The 17,975-nt window shown below is 44.5% G+C and overlaps 1 pseudogene; it reads left to right on the top strand.

The window, feature by feature from the left end:
* The first annotated feature begins 309 nt into the window (after positions 1-309).
* LOC129560383 (large ribosomal subunit protein uL11 pseudogene) lies at positions 310-829 on the top strand (annotated as a pseudogene).
* Positions 830-17,975: the final 17,146 nt, after the last annotated feature.

Below are 17,975 nucleotides of genomic sequence, written 5' to 3' on the forward strand. Positions count from 1 at the left end.
AAGCATCATGAACTCAAACGGAGGAGATTTTAGAAAGAGGAATGTCACTACTCAAAGAAATCATAGTAGTTTTTTTTTTTTTTTTAAGAATTAAAAAAAATTTTAATTGGAGAAGAGATAATTTCTTTACAATGTGTTAGTTTCTGCTGTAGGACAACGTGAATTAGCTCTAAGTATACATAGGCTTACTCCTTGGAAGGAAAGTTACGACCAACCTAGATAGCATATTAAAAAGCAGAGACACTTTTGGCTTTCGGCTCGGAGGAGGCAAAGGTGCAACTTTCTTCAGTCCTCCCGAATCCGGGTTCATCAGACACCAGCCGCCTCCACCATGCCGCCTAAGTTCGATCCCAATGAGATCAAAGTCGTGTACCTGAGGTGCACCAGTGGGGAGGTCAGTGCCACGTCTGCCCTGGCACCCAAGATCGGCCCTCTGGGTCTGTCTCCAAAAAAGGTTGGTGATGATATAGCCAAGGCAACTGGTGATTGGAAGGGTCTGAGGATTACAGTGAAACTGACCATTCAGAACAGACAAGCTCAGATTGAGGTGGTATCTTCTGCTTCAGCCCTGATCATCAAAGCCCTTAAAGAACCACCAAGGGACAGAAAGAAGCAGAAAAACATTAAGCACAGTGGAAACATCACCTTTGATGAGATCGTCAACATTGCCTGGCAGATGCGGCATTGGTCCCTAGCTAGAGAACTTTCTGGAACCATTAAAGAGATCCTGGGGACCGCCAAGTCTGTGGGCTGCAATGTTGATGGCCGCCACCCTCATGACATCATAGATGATATCAACAGTGGTGCAGTGGAATGCCCAGCTAGTTAAGAACTACAAAAGAAAAAGAAAGGATCATTTGACAACCAAAAAAAAAAAGCAGAGACATTACTTTGCCAACAAAAGTCCGTCTAGTCAAGGCTATGGTTTTTCCCGTGGTCATGTATGGATGTGAGAGTTGGACTGTGAAGAAAGCTGATCGCTGAAGAATTGATGCTTTTGAACTGTGGTACTGGAGAAGGCTCTTGAGAGTCCCTTGAACTGCAAGGAGATCCAACCAGTCCATTCTAAAGGAGATCAATCCTGGGTGTTCATTGGAAGGACTGATGCTAAAGCTGAAACTCCAATACTTTGGCCACCTCATGCGATGAGTTGACTCACTGGAAAAGACTGATGCTGGGAGGGACTGGGGGCAGGAGGAGACGGGGATGACAGAGGATGAGATGGCTGGATGGCATCACCGACTCGATGGACATGAGTTTGAGTGAACTCCGGGAGTTGGTGATGGACAGGGAGGCCTGGTGTGCTGTGATTCATGGGGTCGCAAAGAGTCGGACACGACTGAGCGACTGAACTGAACTGACTGATACATAGGTCCCTCCCTCTTGAACCTTCCTCCCACTCCCCACCATAGTATTTTATTTAGCATATATTTGTGTGTATGTATGCATATGTGTGGTTCACACCGTGCTTTTGTTCCCACCAGGAGCTGTCTGCTCTTTTTATCTGTATTTATAAGAAAAAGTCTAATAGCTCCTCTTGTTCTAAGAAGTCACTTCCCTTTGGGACAGCAGCCTTCAGAAGAGCTGACTAAGAGCTTCCTTAGTACAGGAGGATCTGTGATGCCTTCCCTCTACACTGGAAGCTGCAGTGTGTTATGAGCCCCAGGGGGCAGCGGCTGTTGCCCTTTTCTGTTTACGTGTTTGGTCCAGGGCCTGTTATGTAGAAGGGATGCTCCATTAATATCTGTAAATGGACGCATGTGAGATATTACATAATTTTAAAAGGTTAACCTATTTAATCCCTAATATTTCCTTCTACCCCATAACCTGTGTTCCACCCACCCCCAGACAGGTAGCCATGGAGAGTCCTTCATTGTCTCGGGTAAGGTACAATTGGAAAGATAGGGTTTTTGAGGGAACTTTTGGCAGAAACCATTGATTTGGACAAGTTCCTTATGAATTAGATATCCTGAATTAGAGGTGAAAAAGTAGGGAAGTAAGGAGGGGCAGGGAAGGATCAGCTCCCTGGCTTTTCTCTGCCGGTATTTCTCTAAGTCACATCCCAGGTTAAGAGCTGATAGCACAAACTCCAGGTATGTTTGAGGAACCTGAGAGAGATGAGAATAGAGATCTGGCCTAAGGCTGAGCCCGGGAGGAGCTGGATATCAAGGTCCCAGAGCAGATCTGGCTGTGATGGCCTCACCTGGGAACTGAACGATGTTCTCCGTGAGCAGAAGGCAGTGTTGAATGGGGACCACTTGCCTGTGTGGGCCCAGTCACAGAACACTCCTGGGACTGTAGGGGACAGCCAGATAGCTGGCAGCCACCCACCCTGCTGCCTCTCTAATGGCTGAGAGCTGAACAGAATCTGGCAGAAAGCAGGCATTGAATAAATATCCATTGAATAGAGGTGTAGAGGTGCTCAATGAATATTTCCAGTTTTCGACACTTTGTATACAGTTTAACACACTTTGGGGGCTTCCCCGGTGGCTCAGATGGTAAAGAATCTGCCTGCAGTGTGGGAGACCCGTGTGCAATCCTTGGGTCTGGATGATCCGCTGGAGGAGGAAATAGCAACCCACTTCAGTATTCTTGCCTGGACAGAGGAGCCTGACGAGTTGCAGTCCGTGGGGTCACAAAGAGTGGGACACAACTGAAGCGACTAGTTCAGTTCAGTTCAGTTGCTCAGTTGTGTCTGACTCTCTGCAACCCCACGGACTGCAGCACGCCAGACTTTCCTGTCCATCACCAACTCCCGGAGCTTGCTCAAACTCACTCCATCAAGTCAGTGATGCCATCCAACCATCTCACCCTCTGTCAACCCCTTCTCCTCTTGTCTTCAATCTTTCCAGCATCAGAGTCTTTTCCAGTGAGTCAGTTCTTCACATCAGGTGGCCAAAGTATTGGAGTTTCAGCTTCAGCATCAGTCCTTCCAATTCAGGACTGATTTCCTTTAGGATGGACTGGTTGGATCTCCTTGCAGTCCAAGGGACCCTCAAGAGTCTTCTCCAACACTACAGTTCAAAAGCATCATTTCTTTGGTGCTCAGCTTTCTTTATAGTCCAACTCTCACATCCATACACGACCACTGGAAAAACCATAGCTTTGACTAACACTTTTACTTTTCACTAATCTAAGAAAGCTGATCGCTGAAGAATTGATGCTTTTGAACTGTGGTGCTGGAGAAGACTCTTGAGAGTCCCTTGGACTACAAGGAGATCCAACCAGTCCATTCTAAAGGAGATCAATCCTGGGTGTTCATTGGAAGGACTGATGCTAAAGCTGAAACTGCAATACTTTGGCCACCTCATGCAACGAGTTGACTCACTGGAAAAGACTCTGATGCTGGGAAGGATTGGGGGCGGGAGGAGAAGGGGACGACAGAGAATGAGATGGCTGGATGGCATCACCGACTCGATGGACATGAGTTTGAGTAACTCCGGGAGTTGGTGATGGACAGGGAGGCCTGGCATGCTGTGATTCATGGGGTTGTGGAGAGTCGGATGCGACTGAACGACTGAACTGAACTGAACTGAACCCACTTTGTGTATTACTCATCTGTAAAGTGGAGACATTCTAACACCCTTTCTAGAGACGGAAGAAATAACCCATCCATTGCTTATCATCCAACCACCCTCCCAGGCATAGTAGGAACTGGTGTAAGACATGCTCCCAGAACCTAGTATTTACTGGTTGGGAGGACAAGGCTCAGGGAGTCAAAGGAGAAAGTAAGAAAAATAAAAGTGTAGGAGCCAAAGCAGGCTGATCATTATTGTCAGAGGACTGGACTGGAGGGAGAGATTGTGGAGGAGGGGAATACTGAAACATAGTAGTATTGACGTGAGAGAGGAAATTTCCTGGTGGTCCAGTGGTTAGGATTCTGAGCTTTGACTGCCGAGGGTCTGGGCTCCATTGCTGGTCAGGAATCTAAGAGCCTGCAAGCCCTGTGGTGTGACCAGAAAAGAGCAGAAGTGAGAGAAAGAGGGAGAGATTATGGAGAGGAGGAGGGAAGGTGTGATTCAGGAGACTGGGTTTAACACGGATGCAAGAATGGTTACCAAATTTGCAGGCCCCAGTGCAAAATGAAAACTCAGGTTCCTCTGTTCAAAAATGTAGGTTTCAAGGCAGTGCAGTGGAGCACTGAACCAAGCGTACTGCCCTCCTGAGTCCTCGGGGCCCTGTGCCACTGCCCAGCTGGTACCCCCATGAAGACCCTTACACCTCCCCCCCCCCCCCACCTCACCTTGTGTAAGCGTTGAGAGCGCCTGGAGAGATTGTGAACAAGAAAGACTAGCTGTCTGCTGCCTCCTGGATAAGCAGGGTCAGAAAGTGGCCGAGAGATACCTATTGGGAAATCAATGGACTTGGCAAACACAGAGCAGTTTGGTGGATGTAGAAATGGGAAGAGAGGGGAGCTTGTGTGACGTGATAGCATGTAGCAGCCTCCATGGGAAAGAGCCCAGGCCCTCTTTGGTGACATCACAGCTTGAGCCTGGGTCTCGGAAAAAGCTGGAATCATCGAGAGAAAGAGGAAGTGTGGCAAACGGAGCTGGCTTTGGGAGACCAGTGAGCAGGGAGCAGTTTTAGTCATGCTGATTATGAGATAAGGGAGGGCCTCCAGGGAGAAATGGCCCCCGTGTCCCACTGGCAGCTGAAGATGAGACAATAAAGTCCAGGTTTGGAAACACAGATTTGAAATAAACGTGTTGTGTTGAGATTGTGAGGCCGGATGCCATTTCTCAGAAATCGAGTGGGTAGATAAGCAGGGTGCTAAAACAGATGAGTGCTTTAAAATAATATTATCTGCCACCACTTAAAGGAATTGGGCAATTAGCCACAATGGGAATTCCAGCAGCCTGGTGGAAGTTTTTATCAATTGCCATTTCCACAGGGTGGTTATGCAGAATAACAAAATCTGTTTTGATCTTTCAGGGCTCTGACGTGGTTAAAAAAAAAGAAAGAAAAGCAGAAATATTGGTACGAGCTTATGAGCAATAATTGTCAAAGGGCCCTTGTGCAGGTCCCCTCCACCCCCACCCCCCACCTTTTCCTCACTTTTTAATGATCCATTTATTTTTCAGGCAATTCTTTCAGGAATTTGAAAGTTTAAGCAGGGGTTACAAGAAGAACTAACAGGAAATGTCTCATCTTTCCAAGTTTATTGTTGAGAGTGGCCAGATGTCATTTGTTTGTGAGTGGGAAATGGGAAGTTAGATCACAGAACCTGAAATTTAAAACTTCGTGTTAAAAAAAAAGAGAGAAAAGAAAAGGGAGTGGAGAGGAGAAACACACACAGGGAAGCCACTTTGCCTCCTGTGTCTTATGTTAACAGTGTAAGGGAGCAGTGCTCCTAGCAAGACGCTAATATGAGAACATGTTTTACTGTCTGCAGGCATCGCTCTCTTCAAGGTCTATGTGCGAACAGCTGGTGTCCGCCTGGCTGGCCAGGGTGTTTGGGAGCTCTCTGTGGATCTGCTGTAATTATAAACCCCATGAAGGGCCAGGAATGGAGGCCAGCCTTCTTACTGGTCATCATGCCCCTGAATAAAGACTGAGAAAGCAACTTACAAAGAGTCCTTCAGTATTCAGCGCTACAATTATATTAAATTTTTAAAAATTTTATATTTTCAACCTCTGTGGTTTAAACTCTGGGTCAAACACTTCCAGACTGTTCGGGCTAGCTGGCTCAGATCTGGCCCCTTCGTCTCTAACTGCTAACTGACTGTCCCGGAAATACCCTCTTCCTTGTCCCTGCTCGCTGTTGCTCCAGTGGGTTTTGGCAGGCTCCCTCTCGGCCAGGTGTTTTCCCAGCAGTTGCTATGGCAACAAGCTACAACAGAGGTTCTGAGGGGCTTGGAATTGACAGGCCGGAGGTGGGGCCTGAGTTCCTGTCTCCAGCCCGCGATTTGCTGATCCATCTGTCTTCCTCAGAGAGAGAGCACAGAGTCCAGGATTGCACTTCCTTAGAAGATGACAGGCTCCAGACCAGACACACAGACATGAACTTGGACTTGGTTACTGGATCGCTGGGCCAAACATGGGACACTTAGCTGATGAGAAGACACAGAGCACAGGGATCCAATAGCAGAGCAGAGCTCAGAACTCCTTGGCTAATTTTGCAAAAGAAAAGCCCCACCTAACCTGCCAGGTTTTCAAGGGCAACAGAAAAGATTTTCTTCAACCCCACCCCTCTCTTCCACTCAAAGGTATTTAGCAGGTTTTTCTTTCTTGGGCTCTGCCTAAGATCCTCAAATTCCCATTTCAGTCTCTTCTTGAGGTTAAACCATTACAGTGGCATTTGTGCAAATACTGAACAGAAGAAGTCAGCCCATTGGCCAAGCTCATCTGCCCCACCTTGGCTACCTTAGCATCAACTGTCATAGTGCCCAAGGGAAACACAAGAGACAGTTCACATAATACAATCACACACACATGTAATAAACTTGTGAAAATGAAAGTGTTAGTCGTTCAGTCGTGTCCGACTCTTTGTGACCGCATGGACTGTAGCCTGCCAGGCTTCTCTATCCATAGAATTCTCCAGCAAACAATACTGGAGTGGATAGCCATTCCCTTCTCCAGGGGATCTTCCCAACCCAGGGATCAAGCCTGTGTCTCCTGAATCGCAGGCAGATTCTTTACCATCTGAGCCACCAGGGAAGCCCATAATATACATATATGTATTCTATATGTATGTGTATGTGTGTGTGTGTGTGATTGTATAATAAAATCTACTAGTTTAACCTTTTTTCAGTGTACAATTCAGTTGTGTTAAGCACATTCACAATGTGCAGCCATCACCACTACCCATTTCCAGAGCTTTTGCATCATCCCAAACAGAAACCCTGTACCCATTAAATAATAATTACCTATTTCTCACTCCCCCAAATCCCTGGAAACTCTAATCTGTTTTCTGTCTCCATGAACTTGGCTACTCTGTGCTGCTGTGCTGTGCTTAGTTGCTCAGTTATATCTGGCTCTTTGCGACCCCATGGACTGTAGCCTGCCAGGCTCTGTCCATGGGATTCTCTAGGCAATACTGGAGTGGGTTGCCATGCCCTCCTTCAGGGGATCTTCCCAACCCAGGGATCAAACCCAGGTCTCCCACGTTGCAGGTGGATTCTTTACCACCTGAGCCAAAATGGAAGCCCAAGCACACTGGTATAGGTAGCCTATCCTTTCTCTAGGGGAACTTCCCATCCCAGGAATCAAACTGGCATCTCCTGCATTTCAGGCAGATTCTTTACCAGCTGAGCTACCAGGGAAGCACTTGCCTATTGTAGGTACCAACACATAAGCTTTTAGAAATAATTTTGTTGTTTCTGTGAAAATAAATGTATTTTTTATACAGGCCTCAGGAACCTAGAAACACACAAAGGAAAATAATTTCATAACGTATCCTTGTCAACATTTGATGAACACCTTCCCCAACATCTTTGTGTGTGTATAGACTTACTGAACCATAGGAAGAAAAAGACAGAGTCAGATAGATAAGCTTGACAAATATGAGATTATTTAATACAGGGATGTTTTAAGTTAAACATTCCATTTTTCTTGAATTTAACAGAAAAAAAAAAAGTAATCAAAGGTATTGCCAGACTTTAGATAAGTGATTCTTCACCACAGAAATACTAACTCTGAAAAATTTCCTCTTCATTAGTGAAACCAATGATGATGTTGGATCTCTTATGATTTTTTTTAAAAAAAGATTTATTTATTTTGGGGCTCCCCTGGTGGCTCATTGGTAAAGAATCTGCCTGCCAATGCAGGGGGCATGGGTTCAATCTCTGGTCCCAGAAGATCTCGGAAGCCGAGGAGCAACTAAGCCTGTGTGCCACAGCTACTGAGCTTGGGCTCTTGAGTCCAAGCACCACAATTAGAGAGTAGCCCTCACTCGCTGCAACTAAAGAAAAGCCCACACAGCAATAAAGACCCAGTTTAGTCAATAAATAAATACATTTTTAAAATTATTTTTTTAATGTATTTATCTATTTTTGGCCATGCCATGTGGCTTGTGATCTTATTTCCCCAACCACGAATAGAACCCAGGCCCCCTGCAGTGGAATCATGGATTTCTAACTACTGGACTGCCTGGGGATTCTCTCCTCTTTTATAAAGACACTTGTCATTAGTTTTAGGGCCTACCCTAATCCAGGATGAACTCATCTCAAGATCCTTGAATTAATTAGATCTGAAAAGATTTTTCCCAAATAAGGTCACATTCACAGGTTCCATGTCTTTTTCATTTTTGGAAGTGGTGGAGGGGGAACATTCAGCCTATGGTAAGCAATGACATGGTGAACAACGACAGTGTCCATTAATGATAGTGGACAGAAAGGCTGTTGATTGAGTTAAACTTCATGGGCTTTTGAAGGCACCACCCTGATGGAGATGGGTTCCAACTCCCAGAGTCATGACCACACCGGAAACTGCAAGTGTCTCTACCTTTGCTTACATGTCATTTCTCTCTGGGGAGCTAGAAATGCACATCCCCACTTAGATGCTGACTAGGGGGAAAAAATAAAAACAACAAAGCTCAAGCCCCAGGAGTCTATGTCACAAGTCTATATGCAATGCTCTCCTGATCACACAAATAGAAACAAAGGAGTTTTGTTTACTGTTTTGAACTGCCCCCAAGTTGATTGGACATATATGGAGTTGGAATATCTGAAAAAAATATTTTTGGAAAGTCAACTGAAGTCTGGTCTAGAAGGTACATGGAAACCTGTATCCCTTTACCTGAGTCAGTGCCTCTTGCTAGGGATGTGGTGGCCTGAGGCCTGAGGTCTCCAGGTCTCCAGGAAGGTGATGCCAGTGGGTAGATTCTGGTTTTACTTTGTCCAAGAAACCCTTGCCCACTGACCCTCTGCCATACTGATCCCTAAAATTCTCTTCTTCTTTTCTTTCTTGTCCATCTCCTACCAAATTTAAAGAGGCTTAAAATGGATCCTTTTTTGGTACCAAAGAGTTTCTCTTGGACAAAGTCTTTTTCATCATCTTGTCTGACTCAGAGACCATCCCCTCCTTGAATCCTTCCCTACTCACCCCAGGCCTCAAAACTCAAGCCTTCCTCCAAAATCCCAAAGGCTTTGCTGATATACTGCCCATCAGCACTTAGCACACAACTCATCGCTGATGCTGGAAGAAGGATGACACAGCATCTTGTCTCCCTGTCTTCCATCTGGATGCGAGCACAACTGGGCATGAGGTCAGTGCTGTCAGAATGACACCTGAAGTTCCCAGGTATTCCCGGAACCCCCGGCCCCACCCCCTCCAAGATCAGCAGGAAAATGCACAGAATTCAACTGCTTCATAAATTTAATTCATTTTAGAGTAGTTGTTTCCCACTGATTTTTAGTTATCCTCAAAACTAGTTGTGGACTCCCTAGCTTTGCTTTTTTTTATTTTTATTTTTTAAGGATTATGGTAATCAACTTTGTGTCACACACTGCAGTTTGCCGAGTATATATAGTATCAGTTCAGTTCAGTTCAGTTCAGTTGCTCAGTCGTGACCGACTCTCCGCGACCCCATGAATCACAGCACGCCAGGCCTCCCTGTCCATCACCAAATCCCGGAGTTCACTCAAACTCATGTCCACAGAGTCAGTGATGCCATCCAACCATCTCATTCTCTGTCGTCCCCTTCTCCTCCCGCCTCCAACCTTTCCTAGCATCAGAGTCTTTTCCAGTGAGTCAACTCGTCGCATGAGGTGGCCAAAGTATTGCAGTTTCAGCTTTAGCATCAGCCCTTCCAATGAACACCCAGGATTGATCTCCTTTAGAATGGACTGGTTGGATCTCCTTGCAGTACAAGGGACTCTCAAGAGTCTTTTCCAACACCACAGTTCAAAAGCATCAATTCTTCGGCGATCAGCTTTCTTCACAGTCCAACTCTCACATCCATACATGACCACGGGAAAAACCATAGCCTTGACTAGACGGACCTTGGTTGGCAAAGTAATGTCTCTGCTTTTTAATATACTATCAAGGTTGGTCATAACTTTCCTTCCAAGGAGTAAGCGTCTTTTAATTTCATGGCTGCAATCAGCATCCGCAGTGATTTTGGAGCCAAAAAAATAAAGTCTGACACTGTTTCCACTGTTACCCCATCTATTTCCCATGAAGTGATGGGACCAGATGCCATGATCTTTGTTTTCTGAATGTTGAGCTTCAAGCCAACCTTTTCACTCTCCTCTTTCACTTTCATCAAGAGGCTTTTGAGTTCCTTTTCACTTTCTGCCATAAGGGTGGTGTCATCTGCATATCTGAGGTTGTTGATATTTCTCCCAGCAATCTTGATTCCAGCTTGTGCTTCTTCCAGCCCAGCGTTCCTCATGATGTACTCTGCATATAAGTTAAATAAGCAGAGTGACAATATACAGCCTTGATGTACTCCTTTTCCTATTTGGAACCAGTCTGTTGTTCCATGTTCAGTTCTAACTGTTGCTTCCTGACCTGCATATAGATTTCTCAAGAGGCAGGTCAGGTGGTCTGGTATTCCCATCTTTTTCAGAATGTTCCACAGTTTATTGTGATCCACACAGTCAAAGGCTTTGGCATAGTCAATGAAGCAGAAATAGATGTTTTTCTGGAACTCTCTTGCTTTCTCCATGATCCAGCGGATGTTGGCAATTTGATCTCTGGTGCCTCTGCCTTTTCTAAAACCTGCTTGAACATCTGGGAGTTCACGGTTCACATATTGCTGAAGCCTGGCTTGGAGAATTTTGAGCATGACTTCACTAGCGTGTGAGATGAGTGCAATTATGCAGTAGTTTGAGCATTCTTTGGCATTGCCTTTCTTTGGGATTGGAATGAAGACTGACCTTTTCCAGTCCTGTGGCCACTGCTGAGTTTTCCAAATCTGCTGGCATATTGAGTGCAGCACTTTCACAGCATCATCTTTCAAGACTTGAAATAGCTCAACTGGAATTCCATCACCTCCACTAGCTTTGTTCGTAGTGATGCTTTCTAAGGCCCACTTGACTCTACATTCCAAGATGTCTGGCTCTAGGTCAGTATTACAGTAATCCAGGCCCATGCCCCAACCAGTAATGCTGAAGAAGCCGAAGTTGAACGGTTCTATGAAGACCTACAAGAACTTTTAGAACTAACACCCAAAAAAGATGTCCTTTTCATTATAGGGGACTGGAATGCAAAAGTAGGAAGTCAAGAAACACCTGGAGTAACAGGCAAATTTGGCCTTGGAGCACGGAATGAAGCAGGGCAAAGGCTAATAGAGTTTTGTCAAGAGAACACACTGGTCATAGCAAACACCCTCTTCCAACAACACAAGAGAAGACTCTACACATGGACATCACCAGATGGTCAACACCGAAGTCAGATTGATTATATTCTTTGCAGCCAAAGATGGAGAAGCTGTATACAGTTAGCAAAAACAAGACCAGGAGCTGACTGTGGCTCAGATCATGAACTCCTTATTGCCAAATTCAGACTTAAATTGAAGAAAGTAGGGAAAACCACTAGACCATTCAGATATGACCTAAATCAAAATCCCTTATGAGTATACAGTGGAAGTGAGAAATAGATTTAAGGGACTAGATCTGACAGAGTGCCTGATGAACTCTGGACGGAGGTTCGTGACATTGTACAGGAGACAGGGACCAAGACCATCCCCATGGAAAAGAAATGCAAAAAAGCAAAATGGCTATCTGAGGATTCCTTACAAATAGCTGTGAAAAGAAGAGAAGTGAAAGGCAAAGGAGAAAAGGAAAGATACAAGCATCTGAATGCAGAGTTCCAAAGAATAGCAAGGAGAGATAAGAAAGCCTTTCTCAGTGATCAATGCAAAGAAATAGAGGAAAACAACAAAATGGGAAAGACAAGAGATCTCTTCAAGAAAATTAGAGATTCCAAGGGAACATTTCATGCAAAGATGGGCTCGATAAAGGACAGAAATGGTATGGACCTAACAGAAGCAGAAGATATTAAAAGAGGTGGCAAGAATACACAGAAGAACTGTACGAAAAAGATCTTCACGACCAAGATAGTCACGATATATAGTATAGTTGTGTATAATTTGATTTTTTTCCAAAAATATCTATTTATTTATTCATTTGGCTGCTGTCTTAGCTGTGGCATGCAGGATCTTTAGTTACAGACTGAAAAATCTTAGTGACAGCATGTGGGATCTAGCTCCCTGAAAAGGGATCAAACCCAGGCCCCTTGCATTAGGAGCTAGGAGTCTTAGCCAACTGGACCACCAGGGGAGTTCCAGCTTTGCTCTTTCTAAATAGCCCACTGTGGGTTTTATTATTATATTTCTAATCCCTTCCTGTTTCAGAATGTGAAGCTTCACATTCTGGGATATGATACCTCTTTATCTGTGACTGACGCTGTAGTCAGAGAATCAGTGTGATAGGGACTACTAGTCGTGCATTGCTTCTTCTCAGCTCCTTTCTGCTAGGAAACGAAACAGAATTCTCTAACGTCCCACGTGCTTATTGTACCCACCACCCAGCCTTAGTCATCACTGAGTGTACGACCCTTCCTCAGTGGTCCCTACCAATAGCTCACACTGAACCAATCCAGGTCAGGCACTGTTCACCTGCTTTTGCATGGAATTTTAAGAAATTGAGATATAATCGACATATAACTGTATTGGTTTCAGTTGAACCACATGATTCAACATATGTGTATGTTGTGAAAACAATAACCACCATAAGTCTAGTTAACATTCATCACTATGCATAGTTACAAACTTTTTTCTTCTTATGATGAGAGCTTTTAAGATTTATTCTCCTAGTAACTCACAAATGTAATAATGTTAACTATAGTCATCATGTTGTATTATAGCCTCATGACTTACTTGTCTCATAATTGGAAGTTTGCACCCTGTGACCACCCTCATTCATTTCTCCCATGCCCCCTACCCGCTGCCTCTGGCAACCACAGATCTGCTCCTATATCTGTGATTTCTACATCTATGAGGTTTTTGGTGTTTGGTTTGGGGATTTTTTTAGCTTTAACATGTAAGAGACTACATGGATTTTGTCTTTTTCTGTCTTATTTCACTTAGCGTTATGCCCTCAAGATCCACTCATTTTGTCACAAATGGCAGGATTTTCTTCTTTTTGTGGCTGAATTATATATATATATATATATATATATATATATATATATATATATAGTGCTAGTCACTCAGTTGTGTCCAACTCTTTGGGACCCCATGGACTATGGACTGCCAGGGTCTTCTGTCCATGGGATTTCCCAGGCAAGAATACTGGAGTAGGTTGCCATTTCTTTCTCCAGGGAATCTTCCCCACCCAGGGATCGAACCCAGGTCTCCTGCATTGTAGGCAGATTGTTTACTGGCTGAGCCATCAGGGAAGCCCATATGTGTGTGTGTGCATCCATGCTATTGCTTCAGGTGTGTCCAACTCTGTGTGACTCTATGGACTTGTAGCCTGTCAGGATTCTCTGTCCATGGGATTTCCCAGGCAAGAATACTGGAGTGGATTGCCATGCCCTCCTCCAGGTGATCTTCCTGACCCAGGGATCCAACCTGAGTCTCTTGTCTCCTACATTGACAGGTAGAGTCTTTACTGCTAGCCCCACCTGGGAAGCCCATATATGTGTGTGCGTGTGTGTGTGTATGTATATATATATATATATAATTTTTTTAGCCATTCATTTATCAATGGATACTTAGGTTGTTTCAACATCTTGGCTATTGAAAACAAAGCTGCAATAAAATGGTGATGCAGGTATATTTTTTAGTTAGTGTTTTCAGATTTTTTTTTTTGGATAAATACCCAGGAATTTATTGGATCGTATAAAAGGAGGAATTGTTGGATCATATTTTTATGATCCATAAAATATGGAGTTTTAAATTTAAAATATTTTTATTTTTAAAATGGCTCTATTAATTTAATCTATTCTATTTTTTAAATATTAATTTCTTTAAATAGCTCTATTTTTAATTTTTTGAAGAAACTCCATACTGTTTCCATGGTGGGAGCAACAATTTACATTTCCACCAACAGAGCACAGTGTTCCCTTTTCTCCACATTCTCACCAGCATTTGTCTCTTATGGTTTTTATAATGGCCATTCTAACAGGTGTGAGGTGATATCATCGTTGTTTTTATTTCCATTTCTCTGATGACTAGTGATGTTGAGCAACTTTTTATACACTTGTTGGTCATCTGTATATCTTTTTAAGAAAAATACCTATTCAGATCCTCTGCCTGTTTTGAAAACTGGATTGTTTGTTCTTTTTGCTACTAAGTGGTATGTGTTTATCATATATTTTAGATATTAACCACTTCTCAGATACAATTTGTAAATAGTTTCTCCCATCAATAGGTTGCCTTTTCATTTTGTTGATGGTTTCCTTTGCTGTGCAGAAGCTTTTCAGTTTGATATAGTCCCAGTTGTTTATATTTGCCTTTGCTTTTGGTGTCAAAAAATCATTGCCAAGATTGATGTCAAGGAGCTTATCGTGTATGTTACTTTTGCATGAATTTAATTCTCCCAACACAGCAATGTGGTGAGTTTTATTATTGACTCCATTTTAAAGCGAGAACACTGGGGTTCTGCAAGATTTAATATCTCGCCCAAGGTCACAGAGTTGTACCCAGACACCTGGCCTAGGAGTCTGAGCATCTGGCCACATTTGGCACTCTTGGTTGACCTAGACTACAATGTCAATCTGCTGTGTCATGAGCCCAGCCCACTAAGGCAAGGGGACTATAAGGTCACGTTTTGCCTCCAGAAGAGCTAGCAGACACCTCAGCAACATTCAACTGGGACGCTGTGATATGGAATGTAAAATACAAGACACCTCTCAGTTAGCACAACTAGAATCCCATGGGTTAGGACACAGGCACTGTTTTTATCCTTACTTCACTCATGAGAAAACTGTAGATTTGAGTGACTTGATTTGCCTAAGGTCAGCCAGGGAATAGGTGATAGACACAAGATTTGGACCCAGTTCTTCTAACCCTGGTGGGCTTCCCTGGTGGCTCAGAGGTAAAGAATCTGTCTGCAGTGAAGAAGTTGTAGGAGACACAGGTTCAATGCCTGGGTCAGGAAGGTCCCCTGGAAGAGGGCATGGCAACCCACTCCAGTATTCTTGCCTGGAGAATCCCACGGACAGGTGAGCCTGGTGGGCTACAGCCCATAGAGTCACAAAGAGTCAGGCACCACTAAAGCGATTTAGCACACATGCATGCTCCTATCCCTGGTGGGCTTCCTTGGTGGCTCAGCAGTGAAGAATCCGCCTGCCAATGCAAGAGACTCAGGTTTGATCCCTGGTTTGGGAAGATCCACTGGAGAAGGAAATGGCACCTAACTTCAGTATTCTTGCTGGGAAATTCCGTGGACAGATGAGCCTGGAGGGCTACATACAGTCCATGGAGTCACAGAGAGTTGGACACGACTGGGTGACTAAACAACAGGAACGCACTTTCCTGCAAATGCTGGGGCAGAGTCTATCTGGTCTGCTTTGATCATGTGGATGAAACTCACTTTTCCCAGAACATCTTTTGCTGCTCTCTTGTCTGAAATCCCAACCTGCACCCAACCCTGCAGGAGGTCTTCCACCAGACAAGGCTTGCTTTTTATTCCCAGCACCTGGCTGAAAGAATGTGTGGTTTTGTTTTGGGTAAGGAGTTTTTTCCCAGAAAAATCCCAGTTAACATGCAAATGTGTGGCCTGGCAGAGACACCTGAAGTTTAATGGTTTCCTCCCAGAGAACAAGGATTTGAAGGATGACTTGATAGGACTGAAGTATAGAGGTAGGGGAAGCCCTCAAGTTTAGGGAAATGCCCAGGGAAGAGAGATGCACCCTGGGGAATTCAGGTGCAGGTTGGGAGTCACAGACATTGTGAAAGAAGGAAGCGGAAGTGGTCCAGTCCCAGGGGTGGAATAGGCTCCACCCTCTTCAATGTCAAACCTAGACAGCACATTAAAAAACAAAGACATCACTTTGCTGACAAAGGTCCGTATAGTCAAAGCTATGGTTTTCCCACTAGTCATGTATGGATGTTAAGAGTTGTCCCATAAAAAAAGCTGAGCACCCAAGAATTGATACTTTCAAACTGTGGTGCTGGAGAAGACTCTTGAGAGTCCCTTAGACAGCAAGGAGATCAAACCTGTCAATCCTAATGGAGATCAACCCTGAATATTCATTGGAAGAACTGATGCTGAAGCTGAAGCTCCAATACTTTAGCCACCTGATGCAAAGAGCCGACTTATTGTAAAAGACTATGATGCTGGGAGAGGTTGAAGGCAAAAGGAGAAGAGGGCAACAGAGGATGAGATGGTTGGATGGCATCAATAACTCAATGGACATGAGTTTGAGGAAACTCCAGGAGATAGTGAAGGACAGGGACCCCTGGAATGCTTCAGTCCATGGGATCACAAAGAGTCAGACAACTAAACCCTTCAATATCACCTGGGCAATGTCATTCTGGCTGGTCCTCAGGACACAGAGTCTGATCACCTCTGTAGACAAGGGGTGAGGCTCACTGGCAGTTCTCCCAGTTCCAGAAAAAGCTAAAAGGTTCAGGTTTCCCCAAGAGGGTCGTAGGAACAAGCTCAGTTACAAGCCCACTATTCAGTCAGAGTCTCTTTTGCGTTCATAGAATGGCTGGCTGATCATGAAAAGAGGGGCAACATCACACAATCCATTTCTTACCCCCTCCTCAAGCTCATGAAGCAGTTCTGCCCACACCATCTGCAGGCAAATTTTCTCCCCCACACACCTCTACTCATGGTTCTGAGGCTTATTCTTTCTGTTGAAACATACTGGACGTCTTTCACTGTCAATTCACATAGATCTACTGTCATCTTTCAAAAATAGTTTCACTGTATTTCATCACACACCATACCAGACATACCACAGCACCCTAAATCAGTCTCCCACTCAAAGACACAGCTGCCTCCAACTTTCTTGCTGTTGCCAGCAGAGCTACAATGAACATTTCTGCACACGGAGCAGCCTTGTTTGTAAAAGAGATTCCATGAACCACTGTGCTTGTTCTTACCATGGCTTTTACTTACTCTTGGAAACCCAGCTTGGAGCTGTCCTCCAAGTCATGCCAGGCAGCAGATGAATCATTTTGATAGGGTTCCTGAGCCAACATCAGTGAAAATCCGGACCCCACAGAGTAGGCTGCCTGGCCGGCCTCTTGCAGGTCCTTCTGGGGAATGGAGGCACCCCTGAATCATTTTCTGTAATGCCAAAGGAAATCCCCAGATAAGACCGACACCCTCATGCCTCACAGAAGGCACTCCCCGACTCCCACGGAGATAAACAGATGACTGCTTTCTTAATCAGAATTCACGGTTTTCCACAGCCCTCGAGCGCTGCCAAAAAATCTCTCTGGGCTCATTGCTGCTGCTACTGCAGCCAGATTCTGCGCTTCCTAGAAAATCATCATCCCATTTACTGTTTATTCTTGGGATGGATTATTAGTTCCCAAAAACTAGTGTAGTGATAAAGGTAGTTTTTCAGTAAATCTCATGGGACTCCTACATGATGGGGAAAAGATGTTCTTCATTTTATGTTTTCTATTTTGTTTTTAAGGTATCGGAGACTAGGAAACCATAGTTCCATTTTTAGATAATGATAGAAGCCAGTGATAGACAATTCTAGAGAACCCCATGCTGCTTTACAATCATTAGCATTAATTTGCTAAAAAGTCAGGATAGTGGCTGGATAGACAGAGAAGCGGAGAAGGCAATGGCAAGCCACTCCAGTACTATTGCCTAGAAAATCCCATGGATGGAGGAGCCTGGTAGGCTGCAGTCCGTGGGGTCACTACAAGTCAGACATGATTGAGCGACTTCACTTTCACGTTTCACTTTCACACATTGGAGAAGGAAATGGCAACCCACTCCAGTGTTCTTGCCTGGAGAATCCCAGGGACGGGGGAGCCTGGTGGGCTGCCGTCTATGGGGTCACACAGAGTCGGACACGACTGAAGTGACTTAGCAGCAGCAGCAGCAGACAGA

This window comes from Moschus berezovskii, chromosome 16 (assembly GCF_049115385.1).
Source record: "Moschus berezovskii isolate FMDL1 chromosome 16, NW_MosBer_1.0, whole genome shotgun sequence".
Taxonomy (NCBI): Eukaryota; Metazoa; Chordata; class Mammalia; order Artiodactyla; family Moschidae; genus Moschus; species Moschus berezovskii.